Source organism: Nicotiana tabacum, chromosome 6, assembly GCF_000715075.1.
Source record: "Nicotiana tabacum cultivar K326 chromosome 6, ASM71507v2, whole genome shotgun sequence".
NCBI classification, from domain to species: Eukaryota; Viridiplantae; Streptophyta; class Magnoliopsida; order Solanales; family Solanaceae; genus Nicotiana; species Nicotiana tabacum.
This window is the reverse complement of record NC_134085.1, coordinates 9,218,558-9,244,007: the sequence shown is the minus strand read 5'-3', so window position 1 is coordinate 9,244,007 and position 25,450 is coordinate 9,218,558.

The following is a 25,450-nucleotide window of genomic DNA, read 5'->3' as shown; positions in this document are numbered from 1 at the left end:
GGGCCCGAATTTTAACTTCGGCTCCCGGTACAAGTCTTATATGTAATTTACGATCATTCTGTGAAGTTTGGTAAGAAACGGAGTCCGTTTGATGTGATTCGGACCTTAATTGAAAATTTGATGTTTAAAGGAGTTTTGAGAAATTTCATTGATCTTGAAGTTTAATTGTTGTTATTGATTTTATTTTGGTGATTTGGGTGCAAGAATAAGTCCGTAGGATGTTTTTGTGGTTGTGCGTATACTTGGTTTGGAGTTCCGAGGGTTCGGGTGAGTTTCGGGTAGGTTCCGGGATGTCTTAGGCTTAAAAATTAGAACGGTTGAATTCTTAGAGAAGTGGAAGTACTCTGAACAGACCAGTGCGATCTGCATGAATTGGAGCGCTGCCGCGGAGGGGCCTGTGCGGCCGCACTAGTTTCTTTGTGGTTCGCGGTGAAGAACATTTCCACTGGTCCGACTTCAGAAGCCTATATCTTTTTATCTATAAGGAATTTTGAGATGATTCAAAAACGAAAGTTGTAGCCCTTCGTGTCTAGTTTCCATAAAAGTCAAGAAATGACAATTTGGACATTTGTAGAGAAATCTTAGGTCAAATTTTAGGGGATTTGAGCGGAATTTTGGTGTCAGATATGAGTAATTCGGGTACGGTTGGACCCGTTGTTGAATGTGTGCTCGAATTTTGTAATTTTTATCGGATTTTGAGACTTGGGCCCAGGGATTGACTTTCGAGTTGACTTTTGACTTTTAATTTCCTATAGCTTGAGTTGATCATATCGAATTGTTTGTGGCTAGATTCGAGACATTCAGATGTCATTTCGCAAGGCAAGGACTTGTTGGAGTAGAAATTTACACGATTTGAAACAAGCAACACTTCTAAACTTGGTTGTGAGGGTATGAAACCTCGAGTTATGTGTTATGTTATTGGATTTAAGGTGATGCAACTGTTTGGTGACGGGCGTGTGGGTGTACAACATAGGAATTATGATTCGATCAATTCCATGGAATTATGTAGTTGAATAATCTTATCGTTATCCGTATATTCTCAATGTGTTAGAGTAATTGAACTGCAAGTTATATTAGAAATTATGCTTAGGCTATGTGTTAAAACTGTTGGGACCCATTGAGGTTGTGTTATATGTTGAATTATGTGTCTTCGGGCAAAGAGGGGCAGCTGTAAGCACGTGATTTTTGCCCAATATGAGAATTACTCCCAAAAAATTAAAAAATAAAATAATTTTTCTTGGTGTGCAATTTTGTGATATTTTGTGATATTTTTGAATAATTATTTGTATTTGTCTGTGCATGTTTATTTGTTAAATTAATAAAAATACAAAAATATGTCATATTTTGCATGTAGGATTTAATTCTACAACTGTTAGTAATTAAATTTGTTTTACAAAAAATAAAAAATTACAAAAATAGGCATCGTTTGCATTTTTAGCATTTAATGTACAAATATACAATTTTATGCTTAATTATTGCTTAATTGTGCGTTAATTGTTATTGGGAGTTAATTTGCGCTTTTATAACTTAATTTAGTTCTTAATAATAGTTTAAGTATTTTTATAATTTAGTTTTAGAAAAATAAAATAAGAAAAAAGGAAAACAAAAATACAAAAATCGGAATTGGGCATTTTCTTCAAATTCAAGCTACAAGCCCAAAAAATGGCCCAACCTTCCCTATGACCCAGTCCATTTCGAACTGGGTCGACCCAGTCCATAACCCAACATCCTATTATCTTACATTTTACAAAAACAAAACAACAAAAAAGAAGAAAAAACCCTAAAAAAAACTAAGAAGTCATCCGCCCCCCCTCCTATCTTCTTCTTCTTCCTCAAGCTTCACCAAGCTCCATCAATGGCTTCCCTCAACCAGCTGCTTCCGCCTTCTTCTTCCTCGACCAAACGACACAAGTCCCTCGATCTCCAACGACCCACCATAACACTGTTGCTACCATAGTTTCATCTCTTTCGTCAAGCTCAAAGCTTGCTCGACTATGGCTACCTCCCCATCGCCATAACTGCCCTCCCATGGTGGAAACCCCACTGCAAACGACCCCTTTCTTCAGCTCCTTCTTCACTGCTTCTACTACCTCGCCCGCTGCTGCCCGTCCGAAGCCACCATCGCCGCTGCTTCATCGTCTTTCTCCTGCTGCCGCGATGCTGCTCATCTTCCTCCTTCCAGCTGCTACTGCTTCATGTTGCTTCTTATTCCTCACTCGACGGACAACTGCTGCTGCTTTGTGGTTGAAACTTCAAGCCCTGAGCTGCCTCATCCAGCTTCTGCCTCGACGTTCATGGCTGAACGTCCATCGCGACAACCCAAGCCATGGTTACCCCGTCATGGCCAAGCTCACGCAACAAATGATGCTGCTCACGCAACTGCTTCTGCTTTCTTCTTCTTCGTCCAAACAGCTGTTACGTTGTTCTTCGCCATTGGGCTGCCGGACACTGCTTCATCTTCCCTTCGTCTTCTTCGTTTTGTCAAAAGTCGAGTTTCTTTCATTGAGTCGAAGCCCGGACAGATTTGTTTACAATCGAGTTCGTCGTTGATTCATCTCCGGTTAGTTGTTTTTTGAGTTTTATTTTTGTCCATATTTTGTTTTTATATTTCTCGAAGTTAAAATCGTTAAATATTTGATTCTTGTTTTGTTCGTTGTTCATCGTTGAAATAATTTTCTAGTGTGTTCATGTGTTTTGATTGAATTAATTTTCAGATTTCAAATGGAAAATTAATTAATTGTTTTTCATGTTTATTTCATGTTTGTTTTATTGTTTAGGTAAAAGTTGTTAGTCTAATGTTAGTGAGATACAAATTGAAGTTTAATTAATTATTTCTTCAATTTGTTTCATGTGTTTATGTATTTTTAGAAATTGTTAATATTGTTAAGTTCAAGTTTAAGTTCATAATTGTTTCTTCGTCAATCTTATTATTTGTCTAAAAGAATTTAGTCGTGTTAGGGAAATATGTTGGTTTAGTCATTTAATCCGTCATGTTTGTTGTTTTAAAAAAATATAGATTCATTCATGTTCATACTTTGTTTGGTTGATCTTGAATCCGAAATTTGTATAGTTTGATTTCTTGTTTATCATTTATGATTATTTTTTGAATTTGTCTCATAATCTTGTCTAAGTTTAATATAAGAATTGTTGGTTGTAATGTTGTTAGAGTTAATTTTAAGTTCAATATGATTGAATTTAAAAATCTAAATATATTTGTTTGATTGTTGTTGTTGTTGAATCCGAAAATAGGCTTGTTGTTGCTAAAAATATTGTTCAATCAAATTTTAGTTGTTCTTTGTTGTTCAATTTGTGTTCATGTGATATTGTTGTTATGATGTTCATCCGTGTTCATATTGTTGTTTGAACATTGTTAGAAATTGATCATATTGTCTATATTTTGGTTGAGTTTGATTAATTTATTGTTATAGCTGATGGGGTAGTTTGGTAATTTGTAGTACGTTCAGGGTTAAAACTGTAATTGCAATAAAGTCAGAGGGGTAGTTTAGGAATTGTACATTTTGTAATTTTTTATGTGAAGCATGGGGGACAAAATGAAATGGGGTGGGTTGTGATATAGTTATTTAATATAAAGGGGGGACAAGACAAATTTTAGTGTGGGGGAATCTTGTATTTGTTTATGTTATGCATGGGGGACAGAATATAATGGGGTGGTGTGATATGTTTATTTAATGTAATGGGGATGAGTGGGAAGATAATGGGTTTGGTAGAGAAAAAGTATTGATTTTAATTGATTGAAAGATTTATGGGATGAGTTATATATAGGAAGTCTTGAAACAAGATTATAGACAGAAAATAGAAGACAGACAGATAGACAAAAAGAGAGATACGAGGGAAAAAAAAAACACAGTTAAGAGAAACGAATCTGAAAGAAAAAATAAGAGAGAGAAAAAAGGCTGAACATTTAAGAGGGAGAAAATTCCGAAAAATATTTAAACTTTCAAACTAAAAACTAAAAAAAAATATTCTGCTTTCTTTCATTGTTTGAAATCAGAATTAATTGTTGTTTCATCAAAGTTTGAAGCTTTTGTTTTTTGGGATTACTACTCCACCGGTCTGTTACTGGGTTGTTACTGTTGCTGGGCAGTTGTTGTTGTTGTACTGTTATTACTGCTGCTGATTCTAATCTTTTACTCGTTTAAATCTATTAGTTTAAATTTCAGTTTTGTTTCAATTGGTTAATATAGTAGCTTACATTTGATGTGAGAACTGTTAGTTAATCATCCCTTTGAAATTCGCATAAGCTTTGTAATAATGTTATTTATTTCAGAATTTCATTAAGTATAGCTATATTCAAATTATAAGATAGGGAACATGGCAGAAAACTAGCCATTAATTAAATCTTATGATATTGTTGGCTAAGTATGGAATAGTATGAAAGTATCAAAAAACTACATTACTAGCATATTTTTATCACAAAAGTCCGATTTTATTTAAAGCTAGAATGATGTAAGTTGTATGTTGTTCGTACATGGCGTGATAACAGTTACATGTATAACCCATAAGTGAAAGGTGAGTTGATATAATTCGTTACGAGGTTAGAATATTAGGAATGGTTCAGACGTACAACTATATTGCATGTGATGCAATTTTATTGAATCAATTTGTATAATAGTTCCCTTTCTTATCAACTTGATTCTTATCTACCATTGTAAACAAGTTAACCAAATAATTATAACTTTGGACTAAAAACAAGTATATGAGAAGGATATGGGATTTATAAGCACGAATTGCAACATTTTATGTCAAGGATATGTAGAAATAGAGTTCGCATTAAATATAACAATGAAAATTCTTCAGAAACTATTAATTTGTTTATCAAATTAATTCTTTTCCAGTTTTATATGCGATTCGATTTTTAGATATATTAATGTTGTATCCACGATAAAAATAGTAGTTTTTTTAGTTACATGTTGTTTGTTTCTTTTTCATATCAATAATTCTTTAAAATTTGAATAATTTTGAGGTATATAATTCATACGCGTAAAATATAACTCGCAGTCAATGCCTAATAAATTTTGAATTCTTTGTCAAGAAATTTGGTGGCATCCCAATCGGTGACTCTCCATGACTCTTACATTTAAAAATGGATGGATGCAATAAACATTTGTAGAGAATTTATATTACTGTCAAGAATATTTGCATAATTAACGATGCGTTCGCGTGACTTGATTATACTTCTAAAGGCAATTCGGATTATGCGTTCGCGCAACTTCGAGCAAATTTTTATTAAAAAGGGTTTCTTCGGAGAATATCAAATTAATTATATATAACCCGAGATGTTCAGTTTACTATTTAATCATACAAGAGCGACAGACGTTCTTAATTTTATTTTAAGCACAATTTTGAACTTAAGTCTACTTTTATAATAAAAAAAAATTCGAAAAAATAATTATTATATTATCAATATTATTGTGTATACGTACGCGTGACATGATTTTCACGTTTAAAAATATATAATATATAAAACGGATACACGTATGCGTGATTCGATTCGAAGAAGGGTCTTTAATTATAAACAATCTAAACAGAAGCGATAACAAAATCATGCAATAAAAATGTAAAATCGAGATAATTAAGCCAAGATTAAAAACAGTTAAGCGACCGTGCTAGAACCACGGAATTCGGAAATGTCTAACACCTTCTTCCGGATTAACAGAATTCCTTACTCAAGATTTCTGGTTCGCAGAATAATAAACAGAGTCATATTCTCCTCGATTCAGGGATTAAAATTGGTGACTTGGGACGCCTTAAAATTCCTAAGTGGCGAATCTGAAACAAACAAACAAATCTCGTTTTGACTGTCCTTCAATTGGAGAAAACTCCCCTACGCACCCCCCGCGGGGGCGGAAAGAGGAGGTGTGACAGCTCTGGTGACTCTGCTGGGGATTTAGGTTGAAAACCGTAACCCGGAACCACTGGTTCAGGGTTTAAAGAATTCGTGCTTTAAATAACTGTTATATTTGGCTTTATTTATTATCTGATTTTTACATGATATATGCCTAATGTGCTAAATGATGCTTTTACCGCTTTAATATTATCTGAATTGTGTATATACAACTGCTACGAAACCCTTCTTCTTTCTGAGTCTTCTGAACTTATGGTGTACACGTGCGCGTGGCCCACCTTTCTGTTAGAAGTCATACCAAATAAGATGAAGTTGGGACAAGTAACTAGGCCGGGAAGACTTTCGTGCTCCCGGTACGTTGCCCCCACTTCGGCTCAAGCTGTCCACTTGGGTAAGCCAGGGCTAGAACAATATGCCTCAGGTTTTTTCACTTAGAATAACTCAGCTTCATGTTGGATCCCTAGTAGGAGCGATTGTTTGCATCACGTGCATTTGATTTTGGAGGCTCAACACAGGGGTTGGGTCTGTCTAGGACAGGTGTACCAAAAAAAATGAAAATGACCATCCTGATGCATCTTACTTGCTGCTACTTACGCATTTAATTGATCCGGATTTGTGTGTTGACTAACTTTTGAATATCAGGAATGATATTTTGAAATTGAAAAAAAAATAGCGGTTAGGGAATTGATTGTTTATTTTTGAAAAAAAAAACCAATGCCCGAATACCGTCAAAACTTTGCCGAAATTTTGAGAAAATGAAAAAAAAAAGTTTTATTAGTTTGTTTTAATAAAAGCAAAGAAAAATAGAAAAAAAAATCGTTGTTCTGTCTTATTTTTCAAAAAAATAAAAAAAATATATAAAAAGGAAAATAGTTTGTCTTCCCCTGAAAATGACAATGAAAAAGAGTCTTACTTTTAAAAAAATAGTTTTCTTATTCGTTTATGAAATTGCCAAAATGAAAATGAAAAGAGTCGTGCTTTGAAAGTGGTTTCGTTATTTGAAAAGGAAAAAAATCCTGTTTTAAAATAGTTCGGTTAATTTGCCCGAACTACGCGGGTTTGATTCTCACTAGATGTGAGATACGTAGGCAACCTTCATCGGGTCCAACCCCCTTTTTTGCTAAAATAGCCAAAAACCAATAAATAAACAAAAAAAAATATGTCAAATTTTAATAAAGAAGTCGGGTGACGCTGTTTTGACAAGACATAGCCGAATGTTCCCGAAAGGGACGCCGGAAGGCTGACTTTGCATAAACAGCTACCTTTGGGTCATTTTTTAAAATTTGGTCCAGTTGACCCACACAGCCTTAAAAAATTCTTCGTCCCTGAGGCGCTGAAGGGCCGTGTTGCAACACCTGGTTTTTATTGTAATTTGAAAAAAAAACAAAGAGTCAACGGTCAGGTGAATACCGTTTAGATTTTTGGTCAAAATAAGCCGAGCCAGCTTCGACCGCGTCTTAAACCGTTCTTGCCGAAATAGCCTCAGAGTATCTTTCCGTTGTCGAAAGGCTATTTTCGTAAAAGAACTGACAAGTGTGTAAAGTGTCATAAAATAATCCTCTCCGGCCTCAAAATTTGGAAGGGGCCACATTTGCAAAAAATAACCGTTTGGTTGCATTTGTCAAACGGAGAAAGGAAGCTGGCCGTTTGTTTTGGAGTTTATAAAACTTTTGATTATAATATGTGGGTCGTTTGATTTTCAAGTTTGTAGGTCATTTTTAAACCTTTGAAACCCAATATGAAAATTGAAAAAAAAATGATTAGTATTGCTTATCTTTTATTGGTCCAAACTACGCAAGGTCTGATTCATGCGGGGTCATGATACGTAGGCAATCTCCATAAGATTCGACCACAACAAAAAAAAAGAAAAAAATCGAAAAAAAAAATCGAAAAAAGAAGAAAAATGAAAAAAGAAAAAGAAAAAAAAGGAAAAAGATATTGTTAATAATGAGGACCGACTGAGTCCATTCTAACCTGTTTTGCTTTGAATCACAAAGAAAGTTAGGTGGTTGGTTTGTGGTAAGCCGGAAATACAAGACCTAGAAGCACACTTTGCGGGGATCAGGCCTGATAACAGAAGCACTCGAATCCTATTGGGACTTGTTGACTAAGGATGATGGTATTGAAGTTGGCAATGGTCTGGACAATACTGATGCGAAGCTCAGTGGCTGAGATGTCAGTTTTGATAAAATGGGAGGACGCTCCGTTCCCTGGTTAGCAAGAGAGAAGCTTTTGGTGGCTTATTTTGTTGTCATTTCTTTTCTCCGGATTATTAGGGTCGTAATTCGGATATTTTCTTGTGTAAAACTTTCTCATATTTCCATTTTGTCATAGCGGTCTGTTTAAGTTTTGTCCAGGCTATTTTAGGATTTTATTCTGGTTTGTTTCGTTTGTTTTGTTATTCAAACCATTCCACCGGTAGTCTAATGCAAAATCCGGTCTTTTATTTCCCGTCATCTTTTGTTTGGTCCTTCTGTCATTTTTGCTCAGCGTCGATTCTAGTGACATGACATGTGCGCACAGTTGGGCCTGATCTTAAAAGATAATCATAAAACCATTGGGAGGTGATCGGAACATTTAAAAAGAATAAAGATGGTTTGAGATTATTCGGAGCTCGAGTCATATGGAACTAGGGCAAGTAAAACACAAAGAAACCCGTTTAAAAGCAAGATTCGCCAAATTGGCATGAGGGTCGTTCGTAATAATGAGAAGTGAGAGTGTCGTCCGACGGTGCTTTAGAAATGACAATTGAAAAATCAAACGTGTGAATATAATTGTCAAATCCAGCACCATCAGAAGAGGCTACAAATCTTTGTTTAAATTGTATTGTTTGCACTTGGCATGTTTGAAGACTGGAATGACGAAGGCATTTTGTTCTGCTACCTAAACACTTTATCCTTTGTCACCCCTTTTGAGCCTTGTTTACTTTTCTTTCATACCCCTCATTCGGAATCAGTAGCAACGACTAGAAAATACAAACATGGAAGATAAAGAAAAAAAAAACAACAAAACGACAAAAGAAAAATGAAAGAAAAAAGAAAAGAAAAGAAAAATGATAACAAAAAAAACAAAGGAAAGTCAAATGAAAAAAGAGGAATTGGGAACTACGTTTGACCTGATTCCTCAAAGAGGATACGTAGGCGCTTCACGGCTCGGTCATAGGGTGCATAATATGCATAGTGTAACATAGTATAACAAAAATAAAAATCCCCAAACTAAAAACTGGGGCAAGAGTTGCACTTGTTGTAAACAAATATGGTTTCGAAGGTTGTAATTTTGAACCCCAAATTGATTTGTTTTTTGAGCCTTTAATACCCTTTCTTTCTAGCCTATCCAAAAAACCACATTACGGTCCAAAGAAAGATCTTCTGATCAGTCTTCAAAAGATGCCAAGTCAGATAAATGAGAGTCTTACCGGTGAACATAACACTCTGTTCCACAGCAGAAAAGACTCTAATCCCCAGCAGAAAGAGTCATACCGGCAACACTCCAAATCCCCAGCTGGAAAGTGATACAAATGAGAGAGTCTTATCGGTGAAAGTCTTTACGGACACCATAAGGCGATGAAAGCTGAGAGAAAAAAACCAAAATGAGAGAGGCTTGATAGTGAAAACCCTTCGGGCACTACAAGTCGAATAAGATTAAGAATCAGATGGGGAATATCCAAGTGAAGATTGAAAGACGATTGATGGCAGAGGATAGGCCACATGTGCATGTCATGATTATTAGAGTCGGTATCGGCGTTTGATATGCTTTTATTTATAGTTTCTTTTGTTAAAGAGTCATTTTTTTCCTTTATGTTTTATTCGGTTCCCCTTTTGTTTATCTTTCTCCTTTCATGGAAAAATTCCCCAGTAGAGTCTGTTTGGTCAGAACCAGTGGGAAATGACTTCAAAATAGGCCATCAGCTTTCCAATTATGCAAGATGAGATCTGACTAGTACATCCAAGTGGTATAGTCAGCAAGGAACAAGCGCGAGGCCAATGTCAAAAAAAAAAAAAAAGATATCCCCAGCAAGAGGGAATTGACAAAAGGATTGACGAGTGTCAAGAGGGATACCCTTGCCAAAATCAAAGGTTATAAACCTCAAGGCTAAGGCCCGTGGACAAATCAAGGAGAGCAATGAGCATGATTTGGGAAATTCATGCTAGACTAAAAGGTCGGGAAAATGACAGTTTCCGAACTATGCCACAAAAGAAGAGGGATATCCCCATCAGAAAGGGATCATTCCCAGCAAATAATATCATCCCCAACAAGTTGTGGAACGCAGAGCAAGGAAGGAGAAAGGGAAAGCCATCCCCAGTAGGAGTATCACAACCAACCACCGCGTTTTAAACTAACAAATTTTGTTTAATTTGAAACAGGTAAAGGAAATGGCATTGATGACAGAAATGCATGCCATAAGGGAGACTGTCAAACTGGGGCAGAAAATTTTCCTTTCATTTAGAAAATTTTCTGGAAGTCAGGTACCCATCCGAGGAAGAATAAAGATAACATCAGCCTCAAGGGAAGTGGTATTTGAACCGGTGTTATCCACAACAGTGTTGAAAGAAAGAAAATAATGAGTTTTAATAAAAGGAGTTGTATCCCCAGCGGACAGAATCAAAGAGATGAAACTGGTGTTTAGAAAAAGCAAAAGCCATTATCATCCCCAGCAGCTTCCAGAAGAATGAAGCATCGATTTGAAGGGATAAAATTTCCCAGCAGCGTTATCCTCAACAACGTTATCCCAAGAAGATAACACTTTTATCCCCAGCAGTGTTGAGAGAAAATAAAAAAAAAATTGAAGGAGGGGAAGAAAGGATACTCCCCCAGTGGTATTATCCCCAGCAAGCAAGAACAAAGCAGCGCAAAGGAAAAAGAAAAGAAAAGAAGAAATTACAAAGGTAAGTTTCTCAAATCATTGATCTTTACATTTTCCTCCTAGGATAAAAAGTCCTAATCTGATGAATTTCCCTCCCGATACAATCTTAGTCCGATGAATTTTTCTCCTAAGATAGAAAACTTAGTCCGATGAATTTTTCTCCTAAGATATCAAATCTTAGTTCGATGAATTTTTCTCCTAAGATAGAAAACTTAGTCCGATGAATCTTTCTCCTAAGATCACAACAAAATGGACCTAGTTTGACGATTTATCTCCTAGAGTCACAATCTTGGTCCGATGGAATTTTTTCTCCCAAGATAAGATATCAAATCTTAGTCCGATGAAATTTTCTCCTAAGATACCAAATCTTAGTCCGATGAATTTTTCTCCTAAGATAGAAAATTTAGTCCGATGAATTTTTCTCCTAAGATAGAAATTTTAGTTCTTTGAAATTTTCTCCTAAGATATCAAATCTTAGTCCGATGAATCTTTCTCCTAAGATCACAACAAAATGGACGTAGTTTGACGATTTATCTCCTAGAGTCAAAATCTTGGTCCGATGGAATTTTTCTCCCAAGATAATATAATAAAATCTTAGTCGGATGAATCTTCTCCTAGGATCAAAATCTAGTCTGATGAATTTTCTCCTAGGATAATTTGAAAAAAAAAGTTTGAATTTGAAAAAAAAAAGAGGTTGTTGAAGTCAGGAGCCCCCCTGAAGAATAGAATGGCGATTTATTGGTTGAAGTCAGGAGCCCCCTGAAGAATAGAATGGCGATTTATTGGTTGAAGTCAGGAGCCCCCTGAAGAATAGAATGGTGATTTATTGATGGAAGTCAGGAGCCCGCCTGAAGAGAGGAAAGGCGTTTTTAAAAGGTTGTTGAAATCTCGCCAACCTAAAGAAAGGAATGGCGATGTATTGGTTGAAGTCAGGAGCCCCCCTGAAGAATAGAATGGTGATTTATTGATGGAAGTCAGGAGCCCGCCTGAAGAAAGGAAAGGCGTTTTTAAAAAAGGGTTGTTGAAATCTCGCCATCCAAAGAAAGGAATGGCAATTTTTGAAAAGTTGTTGAAGTCAGGAGCCCCCCTGAAGAATAGAAGGGCGATCTATTGGTTGAAGTCAGGAGCCCCCTGAAGAACAGAATGGCGATGTATTGGTTGAAAGTCAGGAGCCCCCCTGAAGAATAGAATGGCGATTTATTGGTTGAAGTCAGGAGCCCGCCTGAAGAGAGGAATGGCGATTTATTTTCAAAGTTGTGGTTGAAGTCAGGAGCCCGCCTGAAGAGAGTAAAGGCGTTTTTAAAAGTTGTTGAAATCTCGCCAACCTAAAGAAAGGAATGGCGATGTATTGGTTGAAGTCAGGAGCCCGCCTGAAGAGAGGAAAGACGTTTTTAAAAGTTGTTGAAATCTCGCCAACCTAAAGAAAGGAATGGCGATGTATTGGTTGAAGTCAGGAGCCCCCCTGAAGAATAGAATGGCGATTTAGTGGTTGAAGTCAGGAGCCCGCCTGAAGAGAGGAATGGCGATTATTTTCAAAGTTGTTGTTGAAGTCAGGAGCCCGCCTGAAGAGAGGAATGACGATTTATTTTCAAAGTTGTGGTTGAAGTCAGGAGCCCGCCTGAAGAGAGGAAAGGCGTTTTTAAAAGTTGTTGAAATCTCGCCAACCTAAAGAAAGGAATGGCGATGTATTGGTTGAAGTCAGGAGCCCCCCTGAAGAATAGAATGGCGATTTAGTGGTTGAAGTCAGGAGCCCGCCTGAAGAGAGGAATGACGATTATTTTCAAAGTTGTTGTTGAAGTCAGGAGCCCGCCTGAAGAGAAGAATGGCGATTTATTTTCAAAGTTGTTGTTGACATCAGGAGCCCGCCTGAAGAGAGAAAAGGCGTTTATTTTAAAAATTGTGTATTTGAAGTCAGGAGCCCGCCTGAAGAGAGGAATGGCGCTTATTTTTAAAGTTGTTGTTGATGTTGGGAGCCCGCCCAGATAACAGAGGCATACATTTCAGTCTTTACATTTCAGTTGTTGAAGTTGGGAGCCCGCCCATAGAATAGAGACATACATTCAGTCTTTACATTTCAAGCATTGAAGTTGGGAGCCCGCCCAGATAACAGAGGCATACATTTCAGTCTTTATATTTCAAGCGTCGAAGTTGGGAGCCCGCCCAGATAATAGAGGCATACATTTCAGTCTTTACATTTCAAGCATTGAAGTTGGGAGCCCGCCCAGATAACAGAGGCATACATTTCAGTTCTTTAATTTTCAAATATTGAAGTTGGGAGCCCGCCCATAGAACAGAGGCATACATTTCAAGATCGAGTCAGAAGACAATAAAACAAAGGGTTACAATATGAATCCCCAGCAGGAAACAATAAAATTCCCCGGCACCGGGAAGCAGAAGGTTGCAACAAAAGGTCCCAGCACAAACTCAAGTGCATGTGTCAAAAAGAAGAAAAACACCGGAAAAAATGCAAGCAGACAAGAAACCAAGGCAACAAGAAAAAATTCAGTCTAGCCTAGCTTCTTGTTTTCTTTTAAGCACGGTGTAACAAGGAGATCGGTAAGCAATAGTAATAGCATGCAACAACAGTAACATTGCAGTCCAACGGTAGTCCCAACTACCAAAATTTACCGAACTACATTGACCTGATTCCTGTTTAGCCCAGGATATGTAGGAAATCTTTGAAGCAAAGGTTCGGTCAAATCTTTTTCAAAAAAAAATAAATGCTTCACACGGAGTACTCGGATGGGCAAAAATCGCTCGTTTTATCTTTGCACGAAAACCCTTCGTGTCTTCGGGCAAAGAGGGGCAGCTGTAAGCACGTGATTTTTGCCCAATATGAGAATTACTCCCAAAAAATTAAAAAATAAAATAATTTTTCTTGGTGTGCAATTTTGTGATATTTTGTGATATTTTTGAATAATTATTTGTATTTGTCTGTGCATGTTTATTTGTTAAATTAATAAAAATACAAAAATATGTCATATTTTGCATGTAGGATTTAATTCTACAACTGTTAGTAATTAAGTTTGTTTTACAAAAAAATAAAAAATTACAAAAATAGGCATCGTTTGCATTTTTAGCATTTAATATCCAAATATACAATTTTATGCTTAATTATTGCTTAATTGTGCGTTAATTGTTATTGGGAGTTAATTTGCACTTTTATAACTTAATTTAGTTCTTAATAATAGTTTAAGTATTTTTATAATTTAGTTTTAGAAAAATAAAAGAAGAAAAAAAGAAAACAAAAATACAAAAATCGGAATTGGACCTTTCTTCAAATTCAAGCTACAAGCCCAAAAAATGGCCCAACCTTCCCTATGTCCCAGTCCATTTCGAACTGGGTCGACCCAGTCCATAACCCAACATCCTATTATCTTACATTTTACAAAAACAAAACAACAAAAAAGAAGAAAAACCCTAAAAAAACTAAGAAGTCATCCGCCCCCTTCCTATCTTCTTCTTCTTCCTCAAGCTTCACCAAGCTCCATCAATGGCTGCCCTCAACCAGCTTCTTCCGCCTTCTTCTTCCTCGACCAAACGACACAAGTCCCTCGATCTCCAACGACCTACCATAACACTATCGCTACCATAGCTTCATCTCTTTCGTCAAGCTCAAAGCTTGCTCGACTATGGCTGCCTCCCCATCGCCATAACTGCCCTCTCATGGTGGAAACCCCACTGCAAACGACCCCTTTCTTCAGCTCCTTCTTCACTGCTTCTACTACCTCGACCGCTGCTGCCCGTCCGAAGCCACCATCGCCGCTGCTTCATCGTCTTTCTCCTGCTGCCGCGATGCTGCTCATCTTCCTCCTTCCAGCTACTACTGCTTCATGTTGCTTCTTATTCCTCACTCGACGGACAACTGCTGCTGCTTCGTGGTTCAAACTTCAAGCCCCGAGCTGCCTCGTCCAGCTTCTGCCTCGTCGTTCATGGTTGAACGTCCATCGCGACAACCCAAGCCATGGTTACCTCGTCACGGCCAAGCTCACGCAGCAACTGATACTGCTCACGCAACTGCTTCTGCTTTCTTCTTTGTCGTCCAAACAGCTGCAGCGTTGTTCTTCGCCATTGGGCTGCCGGACACTGCTTCATCTTCCCTTCGTCTTCTTCGTTTTGTCAAAAGTGGAGTTTCTTTCATTGAGTCGAAGCCCGGACAGATTTGTTTACAATCGAGTTCGTCGTTGATTCATCTCCAGTTAGTTGTTTTTTGAGTTTTATTTTTGTCCATATTTCGTTTTTATATATCTCGAAGTTAAAATCGTTAAATATTTGATTCTTGTTTTGTTCGTTGTTCATCGTTGAAATAATTTTCTAGTGTGTTCATGTGTTTTGATTGAATTAGTTTTCATATTTCAAATGGAAAGTTAATTAATTGTTTTTCATGTTTGTTTTATTGTTTAGGTAAAAGTTGTTAGTCTAATGTTAGTGAGATACAAATTGAAGTTTAATTAATTGTTTCTTCAATTTGTTTCATGTGTTTATGTATTTTTAGAAATTGTTAATATTGTTAAGTTCAAGTTTAAGTTCATAATTGTTTCTTCGTCAATCTTATTATTTGTCTAAAAGAATTTAGTTGTGTTAGGGAAATATGTTGGTTTAGTCATTTAGTCCTTCATGTTTGTTGTTTTAAAAAAAAATATAGATTCATTCATGTTCATACTTTGTTTGGTTGATCTTGAATCCGAAATTTGTATAGTTTGATTTCTTGTTTATCATTTATGATTATTTCTTGAATTTGTCTCATAATCTTGTCTAAGTTTAATATAAGAATTGTTGGTTGTAATGTTGTTAGAGTTAATTTTAAGTTCAATATGATTGAATTTAGAAATCTAAATATACTTGTTTGATTGTTGTTGTTGTTGAATCCTAAAATAGGCTTGTTGTTGCTAAAAATATTGTTCAATCAAATTTTAGTTGTTCTTTGTTGTTCAATTTGTGTTCATGTGATATTGTTGTTATAATGTTCATCCGTGTTCATATTGTTGTTTGAACATTGTTAGAAATTGATCATATTGTCTATATTTTGGTTGAGTTTGATTAATTTATTGTTATAGCTGATAGGGTAGTTTGGTAATTTGTAGTACGTTCAGGGTTAAAATGGTAATTGCAATAAAGTCAGAGGGGTAGTTTAGGAATTGTACATTTTGTAATTTTTTATGTGAAGCATGGGGGACAAAATGAAATGGGGTGGGTTGTGATATAGTTATTTAATATAAAGGGGGGACAAGACAAATTTTAGTGTGGGGGAATCTTGTATTTGTTTATGTTAGGCATGGGGGACAAAATATAATGGGGTGGTGTGATATGTTTATTTAATGTAATGGGGATGAGTGGGAAGATAATGGGTTTGGTAGAGAAAAAGTATTGATTTTAATTGATTGAAAGATTTATGGGATGAGTTATATATAGGAAGTCTTGAAACAAGATTATAGACAGAAAATAGAAGACAGACAGATAGACAAAAAGAGATATACGAGAGAAATAAACACAGATAAGAGAAACGAATCTGAAAGAAAAAATAAGAGAGAGAAAAAAGGCTGAACATTTAAGAGGGAGAAAATTCCGAAAAATATTTAAACTTTCAAACTAAAAACTAAAAAAAAATATTCTGCTTTCTTTCATTGTTTGAAATCAGAATTAATTGTTGTTTCATCAAAACTTGAAGCTTTTGTTTTTTGGGATTACTACTCCACCGGTCTGTTACTGGGTTGTTACTGTTGTTGGGCAGTTGTTGCTGTTGTACTGTTATTACTGCTGCTGATTCTCATCTTCATTTTCTTTTGCTTCCAATATCAGGTATATATTTTAGACTCATGTTGTGGAAAGCTTCAACATTGCCAAATAAATGAAGTTTGGAATTATAATTATGTCTTTTACTCGTTTAAATCTATTAGTTTAAATTTCAGTTTTGTTTCAGTTGGTTAGTATAGTAGCTTACATTTGATGTGAGAACTGTTAGTTAATCATCCCTTTGAAATTCGCATAAGCTTTGTAATAATGTTATTTATTTCAGAATTTCATTAAGTATAGCGATATTCAAATTATAAGATAGGGAACATGGCAGAAAACTAGCCATTAATTAAATCTTATGATATTGTTGGCTTATGGAATAGTATGGAAGTATCAAGAAACTACATTACTAGCATATTTTTATCACAAAAGTCCGATTTTATTTAAAGCTAGATTGATGTAAGTTGTATGTTGTTCGTACATGGCGTGATAGCAGTTACATGTATAACCATAAGTGAAAGGTGAGTTGATATAATTCGTTACGAGGTTAGAATATTAGGAATGGTTCAGACGTACAACTATATTGCATGTGATGCAATTTTATTGAATCAATTTGTATAATAGTTCTCTTTCTTATCAACTTGATTCTTATCTACCATTGTAAACAAGTTAACCAAACAATTATAACTTTGGACTAAAAACAAGTATATGAGAAGGATATGGGATTTATAAGCACGAATTGCAACATTTTATGTCAAGGATATGTAGAAATAGAGTTCGCATTAAATATAACAATGAAAATTCTTTAGAAACTATTAATTTGTTTATCAAATTAATTCTTTTCCAGTTTTATATGCGATTCGATTTTTAGATATATTAATGTTGTATCCACGATAAAAATAGTAGTTTTTTTTAGTTACATGTTGTTTGTTTCTTTTTCATATCATTAATTCTTTAAAATTTGAATAATTTTGAGGTATATAATTCATACGCGTAAAATATAACTCGCAGTCAACGCCTAATAAATTTTGAATTCTTTGTCAAGAAATTTGGTGGCATCCCATTCGGTGACTCTCCATGACTCTTACATTTAAAAATGGATGGATGCAATAAACATTTGTAGATAATTTATATTACTGTCAAGAATATTTGCATAATTAACGATGCGTTCGCGTGACTTGATTATACTTCTAAAGGCAATTCGGATTATGCGTTCGCGCAACTTCGAGCAAATTTTTATTAAAAAGGGGTTCTTCGGAGAATATCAAATTAATTTCATATAACCCGAGATGTGCAGTTCACTATTTAATCATACAAGAGCGACAGACGTTCTTAATTTTATTTTAAGCACAATTTCGAACTTAAGTCTACTTTTATAATAAAAAAAAATTCGAAAAAATAATTATTATATTATCAATATCATTGTGTATACGTACGCGTGACACGATTTTCACGTTTAAAAATATATAATATATAAAATGGATACACGTATGCGTGATTTGATTCGAAGAAGGGTCTTTAATTATAAACAATCTAAACAGAAGCGATAACAAAATCATGCAATAAAAAATGTAAAATCGAGATAATTAAGCCAAGAATAAAAACAGTTAAGCGACCGTGCTAGAACCACGGAATTCGGAAATGCCTAACACCTTCTTCCGGATTAACAGAATTCCTTACTCAGGATTTCTGGTTCGCAGAATAATAAACAGAGTCATATTCTCCTCGATTCAGGGATTAAAATTGGTGACTTGGGACGCCTTAAAATTCCCAAGTGGCGACTCTGAAACAAACAAACAAATCCCGTTTCGACTGTCCTTCAATTGGAGAAAACTCCCCACGCACCCTCGCGGTTGCTTGATTTCAATTTTATACTCAGTCACAATTATTATTTGCATATCATATCTCAGTCTCTGTCGCCCCTTATTGATACAACATATTATCATTGTTTGGGCCGATTATTATGATTCTTATGAGCCCGAGAATGTGCACTTGTGTTGCAATGAAATTCTACGTTCCGAGGACTTAAAAACCTCACTTAGCTACACCTCAATTTGCGTGAGCAGTCCGGGCGCATAGACGAAAAGCCTAAATGTAAAAATCTGTGAATGATAATTTGTTATTATAAAATGAACTAATTTGACTTCGATCAATATTTTAGGTAAAAGGACCCTGACCCATGATTTGACGATCCCGGAGGGTCTGTAGGAAAATATGGGACATGGGCGTATGTTCGGAATCGAATTCCGAGGTCCCAATCCCGAGAAATTAATTTTTTAAAAAAATTATTTTCTGAAATTGTTTAAAGGATTTGGGAATGAATTTTGATTAGAACATGTTGGTATCGGGCCCGTATTTTAGTTTCGGCGCCCGGTACAAGTCTTATATGTAATTTACGATCACTCTGTGAAGATTGGTAGAAACGGAGTCCGTTTGATGTGATTCGGACCTTAATTGAAAATTTGATGTTTAAAGGAGTTTTGAGAAATTTCATTGATCTTGAAGTTTAATTGTTGTTATTGATGTTATTTTGGTGATTTGAGTGCAAGAATAAGTCCGTTGGATGTTTTTGAGGTTGTGCGTATACTTGGTTTGGAGTTCCGAGGGCTCGGGTGAGTTTCGGGTAGGTTCCGGGATGTCTAAGGCTTAAAAATCAGAGTTGTTGCAGGCTTAGAGAAGTAGAAGGCCTCTGAACAGACCAGTGCGGTATGCTCGAATTGGAGTGCTGCCGCGGAGGGGCCTATGCGGTCGCACTAGTTTCTATGAGGTCCGCGGTGAAGAACATTTCCACTTGTCCGACTTCAGAAGCCTATATCTTTTTATCTATAAGGAATTTTGAGATGATTCAAAAACAAAAGTTGTAGACCTTCGTGTCTAGTTTCCATAAAGGTAAAGAAATGACAATTTGGACATATGTAGAGAAATCTTAGGTCGAATTTTAGGGGATTTGAGCGGGATTTTGGTGTCAGATATGAGTAATTCGGGTACGGTTGGACCCGTCGTTGAATGTGTGCTCGAATTTTGTAACTTTTATCGGGTTTTGAGACGTGCGCCTGGGGGTTGACTTTTGAGTTGACTTTTGAATTTTAATTTCCTATAGCTTGAGTTGATCGTATCAAATTGTTTGTGGCTAGATTCGAGGCATTCAGATGTCGTTTCGCAAGGCAAGGACTTGTTAGAGTAGAAATTTGCACGGTTTGAGGTAAGCAACACTAAACTTGGTTGTGAGGGTATGAAACCCCGAATTACGTGTTATGTTATTGGATTTAAGGTGATGCACCTGTTTGGCGACGGGTGTGTGGGTGTGCAGCATAGGAATTGTGATTCGGCTAATTCCCTAATATTATGTAGTTGAATAATCTTGTCATTATCCGTATATTCTTAATGTGTTAGAGAAATTGAACTGCAAGTAATATTAGAAATTAGGCTTAGGCTATGTATTAGAACTATTGGGACCCACTGAGGTCGTGTTACATGTTGAATTATTTGCTTGATTGCAATTTTATACTCAGTCACAACTATTATTTGCCTATCATATCTCAGTATCTGTCATCCCTTATTGATACAACATATTATCATTGTTTGGGCCGATTATTATGATTCTTATGAGCCCGAGAATGTGCACTTGTGTTGCAATGAAATTCTACGTTCCGAGGATTTAAAAACCTCACTTAACAACACCTCAATTTGCGTGAGCAGTCCGGGCGCATAGACGGAAAGCCTAAATGTAAAAATCTGTGAATGATAATTTGTTATTATAAAATGAACTAATTTAACTTCGATCAATGTTTTAGGTAAAAGGACCCTGACCCATGATTTGACGATCTCGGAGGGTCTGTAGGAAAATATGGGACATGGGCGTATGTTCGGAATCGAATTCCGAGGTCCCAATCCCGAGAAATTAATTTTAAAAAAAAATTATTTTCTGAAATTGTTTAAAGGATTTGGGAATGAATTTTGATTAGAACATGTTGGTATCGGGCCCGTATTTTAGTTTCGGCGCCCGGTACAAGTCTTATATGTAATTTACGATCACTCTGTGAAGTTTGGTAGAAACGGAGTCCGTTTGATATGATTCGGACCTTAATTGAAAATTTGATGTTTAAAGGAGTTTTGAGAAATTTCATTGATCTTGAAGTTTAATTGTTGTTATTGATGTTATTTTGGTGATTTGAGTGCAAGAATAAGTCCGTTGGATGTTTTTGAGGTTGTGCGTATACTTGGTTTGGAGTTCCGAGGGCTCGGGTGAGTTTCGGGTAGGTTCCGGGATGTCTAAGGCTTAAAAATCAGAGTTGTTGCAGGCTTAGAGAAGTAGAAGGCCTCTGAACAGACCAGTGCGGTATGCTCGAATTGGAGTGCTGCCGCGGAGGGGCCTATGCGGTCGCACTAGTTTCTATGAGGTCCGCGGTGAAGAACATTTCCACTTGTCCGACTTCAGAAGCCTATATCTTTTTATCTATAAGGAATTTTGAGATGATTCAAAAACAAAAGTTGTAGACCTTCGTGTCTAGTTTCCATAAAGGTAAAGAAATGACAATTTGGACATATGTAGAGAAATCTTAGGTCGAATTTTAGGGGATTTGAGCGGGATTTTGGTGTCAGATATGAGTAATTCGGGTACGGTTGGACCCGTCGTTGAATGTGTGCTCGAATTTTGTAACTTTTATCGGGTTTTGAGACGTGTGCCTGGGGGATGACTTTTGAATTTTAATTTCCTATAGCTTGAGTTGATCGTATCAAATTGTTTGTGGCTAGATTCGAGGCATTCAGATGTCGTTTCGCAAGGCAAGGACTTGTTAGAGTAGAAATTTGCACGGTTTGAGGTAAGCAACACTTCTAAACTTGGTTGTGAGGGTATGAAACCCCGAATTACATGTTATGTTATTGGATTTAAGGTGATGCACCTGTTTGGTGACAGGTGTGTGGGTGTGCAGCATAGGAATTGTGATTCGGCTAATTCCATAATATTATGTAGTTGAATAATCTTGTCATTATCCGTATATTCTTAATGTGTTAGAGAAATTGAACTGCAAGTAATATTAGAAATTAGGCTTAGGCTATGTATTAGAACTGTTGGGACCCACTGAGGTCGTGTTACATGTTGAATTATTTGCTTGATTGCAATTTTATACTCAGTCACAACTATTATTTGCCTATCATATCTCAGTCTCTGTCATCCCTTATTGATACAACATATTATCATTGTTTCGGCCGATTATTATGATTCTTATGAGCCCGAGAATGTGCACTTGTGTTGCAATGAAATTCTACATTCCGAGGACTTAAAAACCTCACTTAGCAACACCTCAATATGCGTGAGCAGTCCGGGCGTATAGATGGAAAGCCTAAATGTAAAAATCTGTGAATGTGTTTCGGGTAGGTTCCGGGATGTCTTAAGCTTAAAAATCAGAGTTGTTGCAGGCTTAGAGAAGTAGAAGGCCTATGAACAGACCAGTGCAGTATGCTCGAATTGGAGTGCTGCCCCGGAGGGGCCTATGCGGCCGCACTAGTTTCTATGAGGTCCGCGGTGAAGAACATTTCCACTGGTCCGACTTCAGAAGCCTATATCTTTTTATCTATAAGGAATTTTGAGATGATTCAAAAACGAAAGTTGTAGGCCTTCGTATCTAGCTTCCATAATGGTAAAGAAATGACAATTTGGACATCTGTAGAGAAATCTTAGGTCGAATTGTAAGGGATTTGAGTGGGATTTTGGTGTCAGATTTGAGTAATTTGGGTACGGTTGGACCCAGGGTTGAATGTGTGCTCGAATTTTGTAATTTTTATCGGATTTTGAGACATGGGCCCAGGGATTGACTTTCGAGTTGACTTTTGACTTTTAATTTCCTATAGATTGAGTTGATCGTATCGAATTGTTTGTGGCTAGATTCGAGGCATTCAGATGTCATTTCGCAAAGCAAGGACTTGTTGGAGTAGAAATTTACACGGTTTGATACAAGCAACACTTCTAAACTTGGTTGTGAGGGTATGAAACCTCGAGTTATGTGTTATGTTATTGGATTTAAGGTGATGCAACTGTTTGGTGATGGGCGTGTGGGTGTACAGCATAATTCGATCAATTCCATGGAATTATGTAGTTGAATAATCTTATCGTTATCCGTATATTCTCAATGTGTTAGAGAAATTGAACTTCAAGTTATATTAGAAATTATGCTTAGGCTATGTGTTAAAACTGTTGGGACCCATTGAGGTTGTGTTACATGTTGAATTATTTGCTTGATTTCAATTTTATACTCAGTCACAATTATTATTTGCATATCATATCTCAGTCTCTGTCGCCCCTTATTGATACAACATATTATCATTGTTTGGGCCGATTATTATGATTCTTATGAGCCCGAGAATGTGCACTTGTGTTGCAATGAAATTCTACGTTCCGAGGACTTAAAAACCTCACTTAGCTACACCTCAATTTGCGTGAGCAGTCCGGGCGCATAGACGGAAAGCCTAAATGTAAAAATCTGTGAATGATAATTTGTTATTATAAAATGAACTAATTTAACTTCGATCAATGTATTAGGTAAACGGACCCTGACCCATGATTTGACGATCCCGGAGGGTCTGTAGGAAAATATGGGACTTGGGCTTATGCTCGGAATCGAATTCCGAGGTCCCAATCCCGAGAAATTAATTTTAAAAAAAAATTATTTTCTGAAATTGTTTAAAGGATTTGGGAATGAATTTTGATTAGAACATGTTGGTATCGGGCCCGTATTTTAGTTTCGGCGCCCGGTACAAGTCTTATATGTAATTTACGATCACTCTGTGAAGTTTGGTAGAAACGGAGTCCGTTTGATATGATTCGGACCTTAATTGAAAATTTGATGTTTAAAGGAGTTTTGAGAAATTTCATTGATCTTGAAGTTTAATTGTTGTTATTGATGTTATTTTGGTGATTTGAGTGCAAGAATAAGTCCGTTGGATGTTTTTGAGGTTGTGCGTATACTTGGTTTGGAGTTCCGAGGGCTCGGGTGAGTTTCGGGTAGGTTCCGGGATGTCTTAGGCTTAAAAATCAGAAGGGTTGCAGGCTTAGAGAAGTGGAAGGCCTCTGAACAGACCAGTGCGATCTGCACGAATTGGAGTGCTGCTGCGGAGGGGCCTGTGCGGCCGCACTAGTTTCTTTGTGGTTCGCGGTGAAGAACATTTCCATTGGTCCGACTTCAGAAGCCTATATCTTTTTATCTATAAGGAATTTTGAGATGATTCAAAAACAAAAGTTGTAGCCCTTTGTGTCTAGTTTCCATAAAGGTAAAGAAATGACAATTTAGACATCTGTAGAGAAATCTTAGGTCGAATTTTAGGGGATTTAAGCGGGATTTTGGTGTCAGATATGAGTAATTCGGGTACGGTTGGACCCGTCATTGAATGTGTGCTCAAATTTTGTAACTTTTATCGGGTTTTGAGACGTGTGCCCGGGGGTTGACTTTTGTGTTGACTTTTGACTTTTAATTTCCTATAGCTTGAGTTGATCGTATCGAATTGTTTGTGGCTACATTCGAGGCATTCAGATGACGTTTCGCAAGGCAAGGACTTGTTGGAGTAGAAATTTGCACGGTTTGAGGTAAGCAACACTTCTAAACTTGGTTGTGAGGGTATGAAACCCCGAATTACGTGTTATGTTATTGGATTTAAGGTGATGCACCTGTTTGGTGACGGGCGTGTGGGTGTGCAGCATAGGAATTGTGATTCGGCTAATTCCATAATATTATGTAGTTGAATAATCTTGTCATTATCCGTATATTCTTAATGTGTTAGAGAAATTGAACTGCAAGTAATATTAGAAATTAGGCTTAGGCTATGTATTAGAACTGTTGGGACCCACTGAGGTCGTGTTACATGTTGAATTATTTGCTTGATTGCAATTTTATACTCAGTCACAACTATTATTTGCCTATCATATCTCAGTCTCTGTCATCCCTTATTGATAAAACATATTATCATTGTTTGGGCCGATTATTATGATTCTTATGAGCCCGAGAATGTGATGACCCAAAGGTCATCACTTGTGTTGCAATGAAATTCTACGTTCCGAGATCTAAAAAACCTCACTGAGCATGACCTCGATTTGCGTGCGTAGTCCGGGCGCATAGCCGGAAAGCCTAAATGTAAAAATCTGTTAAAAATGATAATTTTTTATTATAAAATGAATAAATTTGACTGTGGTCAATGTTTTGGGTAAACGGACCCTGACCCATGATTTGACGGTCCCGGAGGGTCCGTAAGAAAATATGGGACTTGGGCGTATGCTCGGAATCGAATTCCGAGTTCCCAATCCCGAGAAATTAATTTTTTTAAAAAAATTATTTTCTGAAATTGTTTAAAGGATTTGGGAATGAATTTTGATTAGAACATGTTAGTATCTGGCCCGTATTTTAGTTCCGGCGCCCGGTACAGGTCTTATATGTAATTTAAGATAACTCTGTGAAGTTTGGTAAGAAACAGAGTGCGTTTGATGTGATTCGGACCTTAATTGGAAAATTTAATATTTAAAGGAGTTTTGAGAAATTTCATTGATCTTGAAGTTTAATTGTTGTTATTGATGTTATTTTGGTGATTTGAGTGCATGAATAAGTCCGTAGGATGTATTTGAGGTTGTTTGTATACTTGGTTTGGAGTTCCGAGGGCTCGGGTGAGTTTCGGGTAGGTTCCGGGATGTCTTAGGCTTAAAAATCAGAGTTGTTGCAGGCTTAAAGAAGTAGAAGGCCTCTGAACAGACCAGTGCGGTATGCACGAATTGGAGTGCTGCCGCGGAGGGGCCTATGCGGCCGCACTAGTTTCTCTGCGGTCCGCGGTGAAGAATATTTCCACTGGTCCAACTTCAGAAGCCTATATCTTTTTATCTATAAGGAATTTTGAGATTATTCAAAAACGAAAGTTGTAGGCCTTCGTATCTAGCTTCCATAATGGTAAAGAAATGACAATTTGGACATCTGTAGAGAAATCTTAGGTCGAATTGTAAGGGATTT